Consider the following 9,600-nt stretch of genomic DNA (forward strand, 5'->3'; position numbering starts at 1 on the left):
TTCTGGTAAAAAGTCACTTCCAAAACTCAAAGGCATTGTGATCAAAGAAAAGACACATACTGAAGCAACATTGGCTAGATCACAACCGCAGATAGATTCAAGATCCAAGGGTAAATAAAAGGTTGGTGAACCTATCAAGGTTTATGTGCCTCCTGAGGATGAAGAAATTACTGATGAAAAGGATAATCTTGCTCTGACTTCAAGAAAAGTTCTTAAAACAACCTCTGACATGGCTCAAGTTGTTCAGAGTCAAGAAATTATAAGTTCTGATATTCAGAAGAAGCAGGTAACCTCTGACATAGCTCAAGTTAACTTGATATCAGAAGATAGACCAAAGACACTCTTACCAGGATTCACTAAAGCAAAACAGACTCAACCTTTGAAGACTACTGCAAGTGGTTTTGAAGCAAGAGTAGTTACTGGAAAGGAAGCAAGAGATAAAACTGGATTGGGAAGTGCTGATGAAAGAAGAATACATAACACTACCAATGATCCAACTTCCTTGAGTGAACCAGGTATTGGAGCAACTTCTGAGAGATTGAATCAACTGGAATCTGTACAGATGGTTTACCATACCTACTTGAAAGAATACATCTTGTTGTATTTCATGACAGATGGTAGGGTTTATCATATAAGACAAAATGCCATTCCATTGAAGTATTTTGAAGAATTGGAGCATGTACTATTCTTACTTCAAGTGGATGACAGAATAACAGGAACTGCTGCAAACTATTTGAAAGAACAGATTCAGAGACAGAAAAGGCTTTATTCTGTTAAGTCTGACAGCACATACGTTCCAAAGTACAGAGATCACAATGGTGATATAGTTGAAATGAAGCCCAACACTGCTAAGATTATAACTACCTTTCTGGGGTACAGGGCTGTTGAATTCAATCTTGAGTCTGATAAAGCTTATTTGATCAGACTGGATCAGGATATAAGAAAAGCAAAGATCAATGATCTCAGAGCTGCAATCTTTCAAATTGGTGAAGATACTGCAGAGCTTAAAGATGCCAAAAGGAGAATGATTGATGAACTTAGATATGCTGAGAGATGTTTGTTGAAGAATTATCTCAGAACAACTCCTGACATCAGAGAGATCAGATGATGAAGCCAAGTCGAAGATCTACGACTGCTTAAATTCTGATATTTGTACAGACTGAAGTTGTTATCAGAAGTTGAATATTGGTAAAGCTTTAAGGACTGTAAGTTGTAGTTATCTAGTCTAATTCTTATGCATTTGTACTTAATGTTTTTGACATCATCAAATATCTGTTAAACTTGTATATTATGCTAATTTACAAGTTGGGGGAGATTGTTAGATATATTTGATAATGTCATGGCTAATATAATTTATGTTTAGATTTCAGATCTTACTTAACAGGATAAATCAATACTTAACCGTTGATCAGTACTTATACTAGAAGTCAGGACTTAAGGATATCAGTACTTATATTATCAGGAGATAATCATCAGAAGTTAGATATCAGAACTTAAGTGCTGAAGGATGATCGGATAAGGACAGTAGCTGATTAAAGGAAAGAAGATCAAGATAAACATAAGAAGAGATATGCATGAAGAAGGAGTTCCGTGAAGAATGGAATACTTAGAAGAAAAGATATCTGATTGATATATTTTAGGAAGCAGAATTATATTCTATATCAATTAGCGATTATCTTGTAATTGTGTAGTATATAAACACATACATAGGGTTTACACTATAAGTGTTATCATATTCGAGAAGATTATTCATTGTAACCCTAGTAGCTCTCGTGATATTTGTTCATCACTGAGAGGTAACAGTTCCATACTGTAACAGAGTTTATTGTTTCAATAAAGTTTGTTTTCTGTTACTTAAGATTTTAAAGTTCGATTTGATTGTATTATACACTGTATTCACCCCCTCTACAATATGTGTGACCTAACATCATCCATTCTATATAACTTCATTTAGCTTGTTAGGTCACACAACACTGTAGAAGGGGGTTGAATACAGTGTAGAATACAGTCAAATCGATTTAAAGCACAAGTAATAGAAAACAGATGTATTCGATATAATAAACTCTGTTAAAATGGAACTGTTCTCTCTCAGTGATGAACAAATATCACGAGAGCTGCTAGGTTACAATTGTATGATCTTCTCGATGATCGTAACTCTTTTAGAGTAAACCTATGTCTGTGTTTATATAGACACACAGTTACAAGATAACTTCTAGTTGATATGAAATATAATTTTGTCTCCTAAAATATATCAACCAGATATCTTATATAATTCTTCTAGTCCTCTAACTCTTTTCATGCATATCTTCTTCTTGTATTAGTCTCGATCTTCTTTCCTGTAAATCAGCTTCCTTCCTTAACTGTTAGTCCTCCAGTACTTAAGTTCTGATATCCATCTTCTGATATTATCTTCTGATAATCTAAGTGCTGATATCCTTAAGTCCTGACTTCCAGTAAGTCATGATTCCAGTAAGAACTGATATTTCCTGTTAGTTAAGATCTGAAAACTAAACATGAAACATATTAGACATGACATCTCAAATATATCCAACAATCTCCCCCAACTTGTAATTATGTAAGAATGTACAAGTTAATAGATTTGATGATGTCAAAAACATTTAAGTTGAAATGCAATAAGAGTTTAATAAGACTATTAATTACAACTTACAAACATCCAGCTTTACCAATCATCACTGAATCAACCTGAATCCAATATGATTCTTAACAAAATCATTTATCAGATTTTCTTCAGCTTTCTTGAGAACTTCAGCTAACTGTGCTTTGACCAGCATCAGTTCTTCTTCTTTACTATCACCAATTTGATAAATGGTTGTTCTGAGAGCTTGAATGGGTGTTCTTTCAAGTTCATCACCAAGTCTAATAACCTTAGGATGTGAAAAGTTTTCATTATAACATAAGCATCTTCCTTTCAGGATAACTTCCACCTTAGCAGAATTCTTTAGCATAGGAATTTCTCTTCCATCACCTTCAGTAATGTATTCTGAATAGATCTCTTATAGCCTTCAAAATGTATTCTGACCATCTTCTCGTAACATCAGATTTTACTTCCAGAAGATAGTGAATATGTTGAAGTTCTCTGATAGACTTCTTTAATACATCAGTATCAGCTAATCTATAAGTCCTTCCATCCTTGAGAAATAAGATCAATTTCTCTTTTAGATTCTCCTTATCATGAGCATCTATCACAACTTGAGCAGACAATACCTTGTCAAGGTGCCTTTGTTTGATTTGTTCATATGGTTTGTCTGTCAATATAAAAGGATCTCTTAGAGTAACTTTTACTCCTGTTTGAATCTTCTCTTCGTCAGAACCTAATCCAGCTCTATCTCTAGGTTGCTTGGCTTTCAACCCAAATGTAGCAAGTTGATTAATCATGAGATTGGATTTTGGTCCAACTGAAGTAGCTTTCTTTCATAACAGCTTCTTCTTATCAGCAATTGTCATTTTATCCAAATCAACTTGAGCATTGTCAGTAGTTGATGTCTTGATAGCTTGATCAAAATTTGATGTTTCTTCTATACCTTCCTGTCCTTTATTCTGAATAACAACTTGAGCAGTGTCAGAGGTTGTTTTAGAGTCTTCAATTATCTTTCTTCTTTTCAGAATTTGAACAGTTTCATCTTCAACAAGATTATCATCAGATACTTGAACCATTTTACACACTGGTTTCATCAGGTCTTGAGAAGTTTTCAAGTCCAGTGACTTGGTTGGTTCATAAATTTTCCCTTTCCCTTTGTCTTTGGGATCTTCCTCAGTCTGTGATCTAGTCTTGAACTTTGAAGTTTCAGAATTTGACTTTTTCTTGATCACAATGCCTTTTTCCTCTGGCCTTGGAGGTTTCTTTGCATCAGAAGCTTTAGACTTAGGATTTATCTTCTCAACAGCAAATCTAGCTTCTTCCTCCTTGAGAGTTTCTAAATCAATTCCTGGATTGTGTTTCAGAAATAATCTTCTTGCTATCTCCTCATCAAGTTTCTGGATTTTAGGATCTTTATAATAAATAGTAGTATGCTTCCCCTTTAACTTCAGAGTTTGCAAAAACTTCTGAGAGTCTTCAGATCCTGACTGAATCAGAATATCAGAACTTGACATCAGACTTTGCTTATCACCACTTGACTTCAATATTTGAGCATTCACAACATCAGAACTTGACTTGTTCTGAATAGAAGATTTTCCTTGAACTTTTCTTTGACCTCTGCTCTTTTCAGAGTTTCCCTGGTCATCACCTGTATCATCCTTATCATCCCTTTTCTTCAGTTCTTGAGTAGGCGAGCATTTGGACTTAACTACCTTCTCCCCCTTTTTGGCATCATCAAGAAGTAAGAGAGAAAGAAGAAGTTCAACTGAAGATTAGATTTCATCTAATTGAGCTTTCTGAGAAGCTTGATTAGCCAGAACCTCAGCAATTTGGTCCTGTTGCTTCTCTTGAGTTTTCTCAATGGTTGCAACTTTTTCAGAAATAGGTCTGATATACCTGTTCTTGAAGATGTTTTGTAGACAGAGCTGTGATCTTGAGTTGTGTCTTGAAATCAGCATATGTGAGCAACTCATCAGCTTTTGCAATATGCTCTGTCAGAATTTTAGAACATGGAATAAAATCTGATTCATTCCACTTCTTGGTCCATTCAACACCTCTGTGAGTATCCTCCCAAGGAATAGGTGCTTCCTTTTCAACAAATTTCTTCACCAATTCTTCCTTGCCCAGAGTAGGTACTGGAGTCTCAACAGAAACACTGTCATCAGAACTTGATGAAGACTCATTCTGTTCTGATAGCTCAACAGTGTGTGAAGCAACTGGAGATTCAGGGATAACATCATCGAAATTCTGATCAGCAGAATTTATCTCCAGAGCTGGTGTCTTTGATGTAGATGGAGCTTCCAGATAAAGAACTTTAGGTATATTCAAATTATGAATATCTATTTCAGAATTATCAGTTTGTTCTTTAGCATCATCTATAGCTTTAATAGGAGAGACATGAGGGGTAACAACTGTGTCATTAGCAGTGTCTTTGGCTTGAGCTGGAAGGGCTTCAATGATAATTGGTTCTTGTGAGATCAAAGATTCCTGATCTCCTTCCTTAGCTTCTTCAGTATCTTCTGATATAGTCTTATCCAAATACCTCATAGCCTTCATTTTCTTCAATCTTCTTGCCAATAAAGGAGTTGCTTCAGCAACATCAGAATTTACAGATTTCCTTTTCAAAGTATCAGAACTTTGAGCTGCTTTTTCTTTCTGAGAAGTAACATTCTCAGCTTCTACTATCACAGGTTTAGATGCATGAACTCGTGCTTCAATTATTTCCTCAAATCATCAAAATTTATTATTGACCATTATTGAATCAAAACATTCATCACAGGATAAAGTTAAAAATTGGTGAAGTAAAGATTAACAAATTGCAATTAAAACATGCACAGTCATATAATTTGAGAAACAAAGACCAAATCTTGAAATTTAAAGGAAATTTCATTAATATACCAGATGAGTACATTTCATGAAATTTATCAATTACATGCAAAAGTTACAAGATAGTCCTAAAAGAAAACGGTTCAGAGAATGTTAGAGAGAGAGAATAAAAGAGATGAAAAATAGAAAAGTAAGTAAAAGATTATAAAATCTGTTAACTCCCATATATATACTCTATCCACTCAACAGTTATATTTTTGAAGCATAATATACACTTTACACCTGGTACCGTGTGAATAGTCAATAAACGACTAGAGAGGAGTTAATGGGCATATAAAATAAGCAATAATTACCGTGCACATGCAGTTTTTTAGGACATACACGTTAACCACTAACCCATAATGATTATGATTGTTTTTATCTCACCCAAATTTATTCTGATTTAAATATGACTATTTCAGATTTTACCATAAATAAGTCAAGTAAAGAAAAATTCCACGTAAGCATCAAAGATTCCATCAGGATTTAATATCAGAACTTAACTTATATCAGATTTTAACAGTCATCAGAACATGGCTTCTGTACTCAAAAAGTGAATATCTTTTTCTGTGATTCTTCATACAAATACTGACTCGTTTTCTTCAGAGTTTAATCATCAGAACTTCCATCAGAACTTATCCTCATAATTTATGAAAATGACAATTAACTGTTTGTCAAAAATAACTTAATCACCATAGTAATTTTCATCATTCATATGGAGTGAAAGTGTGTGCATTCAACAAAATATCAGATAAAGATTAAAGTCTGATCAACTTCAATACATCTTAGAAATAAGGCATAACTAAGAAAAATGCTTAAAATCTGTCATCAGTCATGATGTCGACTATAGAACAAATTTATGCATGAGTCCACCTCAACTATTTTTGCTCATTTTATGCATCTTTTGAAATTCCTTTTTACAGTGGCTTCTCAGTGTAAGTGAGTCACGACTGCTTATCAGTATTTATGTTGTTATCAGAGTATTTCTCCAGTAATCATAGAGTGTGAAAAGTCACCCAGAATTTTTTTTGCTTTTCTAATGCATATTACTTAATACCAGCAATGCACTTGGGTCTTCCCTTCCACATTTTTACTCTAGATCTCAAAGGAGTACCTGGCTTTTATTCTTTTCTTTTCTTTTCTTTTCTTTTGATAAGTGAGGCTTATCAGCACCTAGTTCATTCTTAAGATTTACCGACATCAGAATTTGACAGATAAGAAATAAGAATCTAGTTTGTGACTTAGTAATAAAATACACAAAGTAAACTTGACTAAGCTCAATTTCAGAATCTACTTGTGTTAATGAGTTTCCACATAAACAACTAATTCAAACATGGGATATCTAGTATGTTAAAGACTACTAGGTCAGCATCTAGCACAGTTATCCTCATTGGATTGAATAGTCACAGATCATTCAAAACACTTATCATAGTATATAAATCCACATCAGATAACAATCAACATTTAATGAATTTTCAAATTAAGCACAGATTACATAAAGATTACAATCTGTAAACCCTGATCATAAAGTATGATGCATGAGAACAAAAAGCTAAGCAGATTTAGAGAAAGAACCTGAAACCATTCCAAGTTCATTTACCAATCTTATAAAAGTAGCTTCACATAGTGGTTTTGTGAAGATATCTGCTAGCTGTTGATCTGTTGGAACAAAATACAATTCCACTGTACCTTCATCTACATGTTTCCTTATGAAATGGTACATAATGCTGATGTGCTTTGTCATTGAGTGTTGAACTGGATTACCTGTCATAGTAATAGCACTTTGATTATCACGGTTAATAGGGATTTTAGAAAATTCTAACCCATAATTCAGTAACTGATTCTTCATCCAAAGAATCTGTGCACAACAGCTCCCTGCAACAATATATTCTGCTTCTGCAGTTGATGTGGAAATTGACTTTTGTTTCTTGCTAAACCAAGAAACCAATCTGCCTCCAAGAAATTGGCAGCTTCCACTAGTGCTTTTCCTATCTATTTTGCATCATGCAAAATCTGCATTTGAGTAACCAATTAGCTTAAAATCGGATTCCCTAGGATACCACAATCCTAGATCAGTTGTACCCTTAAGGTACTTGAAAATTCTTTTTACAGCTAATAAGTGAGGTTCTCTTGGATCAGCCTGAAATCTTGCACAAAGACAGGTAGCATACTTGATATCAGGTCTACTTGCAGTTAGATAGAGTAATGAGCCAATCATACCTCTGTAGTTAGTAATATCTACTGATTTACCAGTATCCTTATCTAACTTTGTTGCAGTGGCCATGAGAGTGGATGCAGTTGAACAATCTTGCATTCCAAATTTCTTCAGTAAATTTCTGGTATACTTGGATTGACAGATAAAAGTGCCTTCTTCAGATTGCTTGAAATGAAGGCCCAGAAAATAGCTGAGTTCTCCCATCATACTTATTTGATATCTTGACTGCATTAGCTTTACAAACTTCTCACACAGTTTGGAATTAGTAGAACCAAATATGATATCATCAACATATATCTGTACCAAAAGTAAGTCCTTTCCATGGTTGAGGTAGAATAGAGTCTTGTCAATTGTGCCTCTGTGAAATCCTCTTTCTAGAAGGAATTGAGCTAAAGTCTCATACCATGCTCTTGGAGCTTGCTTAAGGCCATAAAGTGCTTTGTCAAGCCTGTAGACATGACTGAGAAATTTAGGATCTACAAAGCCTGGAGGTTGTTCAATATATACCTCTTCTTCCAATTCTCCATTGAGAAAAGCACTTTTCACATCCATTTGAAAGACTTTAAACTTCTTGTGAGCAGCATAAGCCAAAAAGATCCTTATGGCTTCTAATCTAGCAACTGGTGTAAATGTTTCATCATAATCAATACCCTCTTGTTGAGAGTAGCCTTTAGCAATCAATCTTGCTTTATTCCTTATAATTATGCCACCACTGTCAGTTTTGTTTCTGAACACCCATTTTGTACCAACAACTGATCTGTTCTTTGGTCTTGGCACTAGGGTCCAGACTTTATTTCTTTCAAATTCATTTAACTCTTCCTGCATTGCTTGCACCCAATCAGCATCTTGAAGAGCTTCTTCCACTTTCTTTGGTTTAGTCTGAGATAGAAAAGAATGATAGATGTATTCATTTGAAGTTACAGTTCTAGTTCTGACACCTGCTTCAGGATCTTCAATGATTAAATCAGGTGTATATGCTTTAGTCCACTTCCTTGCAGATGGAAGTTGATCTCTAGAACTGGATCCTCCCCCATGATCCATGCTGTCTCCATTAGCATTTTCTGATGCTCCCCTGTAGTTATGCTCTCTGAGACTTTAGAATTTGAATTTGATTTTTCAGGAGTTGAAGAATCAGAGCTTCCAGATTTATCATAATTTGTCTCTTCAGAACTAGATGAATCAGAACTTGAAGAGCCAGTGACAGGTTTTGATGCTTCTCGAGAGTCTTGAGATGTGGTAGGTTCTTCAGCTTGCTCCCCCTGGACAGGTGCATTTTCCTTTGGAGTTGTTACCACAGATTCAATGACATCAGAACTTAAACCATCAGAACTTACAGGATCAGGATTTAAGTCATCAGAATTTCTAGAATCAGAATTTAAATCTTCATTCTCAAATATCAGCTGATCATGATCATCGAAATCTTCAAGTCCAGTAATCTTCTTATCATCAAAAGAGACATTGATAGATTCCATGACTGTAATAACTCGAATTTTTGAGACCTTGTAAAACGTTTAATGAATAGTAACCCTGACAGACGGGAAAAAACTTTTGAGCCCACACTATGTAGTGCATGAGAAAATGAGTTTCGGAGTTGATATTACGACTATCCATACCAAATGAGTGTATGTAAACGCTATTAGTTTTCGAAGAAAACGAACTTTGAAAAACGACCGTATTTACGACTTATCGAGGATTACGGGAATCACAATATAATTATGAGATTAAAATCCTACAGATTTATATTCAAGTATGATAATTAAAAATATAAGGAATAAATACGAAAGGAATTACTTCGCAAACCAATTACGAGTAAGTATTACGGAGAACGTTTAAGTAACCGAGCAAACACGTAAACGATTAAATAAACGTAACGTACTAACTAAACCATGGTAAGGAAGTAACCATGGTTACTTCATCAAAT

This window comes from Apium graveolens, chromosome 3 (genome assembly GCF_009905375.1).
Source record: "Apium graveolens cultivar Ventura chromosome 3, ASM990537v1, whole genome shotgun sequence".
Taxonomy (NCBI): domain Eukaryota; kingdom Viridiplantae; phylum Streptophyta; class Magnoliopsida; order Apiales; family Apiaceae; genus Apium; species Apium graveolens.